This window comes from Staurois parvus, unplaced genomic scaffold (genome assembly GCF_062004578.1).
Source record: "Staurois parvus isolate SC_StPar_1 unplaced genomic scaffold, SC_StPar_1.0 ptg000199l, whole genome shotgun sequence".
NCBI lineage: Eukaryota > Metazoa > Chordata > Amphibia > Anura > Ranidae > Staurois > Staurois parvus.
The window spans coordinates 464,634-465,389 of NW_028317995.1; positions in this window are offsets into that span (position 1 = coordinate 464,634).

The window sequence follows — 756 nt, forward strand, 5'->3', positions numbered from 1 at the left end:
ATTCTATTGTGGGCACCCCCCCCCCCCACTCCTTTCCAAATCTATTGTCCAGTCCCATTCATCTACCAGCCATTGTCTCAGCAATTTGGGTGGGGGTGTGTGCATAAGTTTGTGCGTATGTGTAACACAACCCTTGAATGACATGGAGCAGATTTTGTTGAGATGACAGTGACACAGAAAAAGCATGTTTTCCATGTAAGGAGCGACTGGTACCACTTAAAATTTCACACCCTCGCCCCCCTCTCTTTACTCCTTGACCCCTCTGCCCTTTGCAAGAGCTAGATTTAGGATCCACTTGTGTGCATTCCGGAGGCTAGGACAATAGACAGAGTGAGAGTGAGGAGCTATTTCAGGGATGAGGGTGGCCTTGAGCTGTCTACAGGCAGCATGTTCAATTCACTCCGCTACAATATTCCGTCTTGACAACCTTTTGTTTCAGAAAGTTATTTTTAAGATGCAGCTGATCACAATACTCACTGTATTAACTCTTTCCTGCAACACACATCTAACTTGAGCCACTGAGCATCCTATTGTTCTGTGCAACACTAACTGGTTCTATGTATTCGGCCACAAAGCTACAAAGGTAGAATATGAAGAATAAGAAGAATGAGATAAATTAATGCATATCTACAGCCGAAGCCTTTTCACATTTTGAATGGAGTAAGGAATAGGTAAACCCATCAGGTTTAATTCAGCCTCTGTGCCCTATAGGGGAGATGTTCCTGCTATTTCTGTCCTTTAGAAATGAAAGTATAT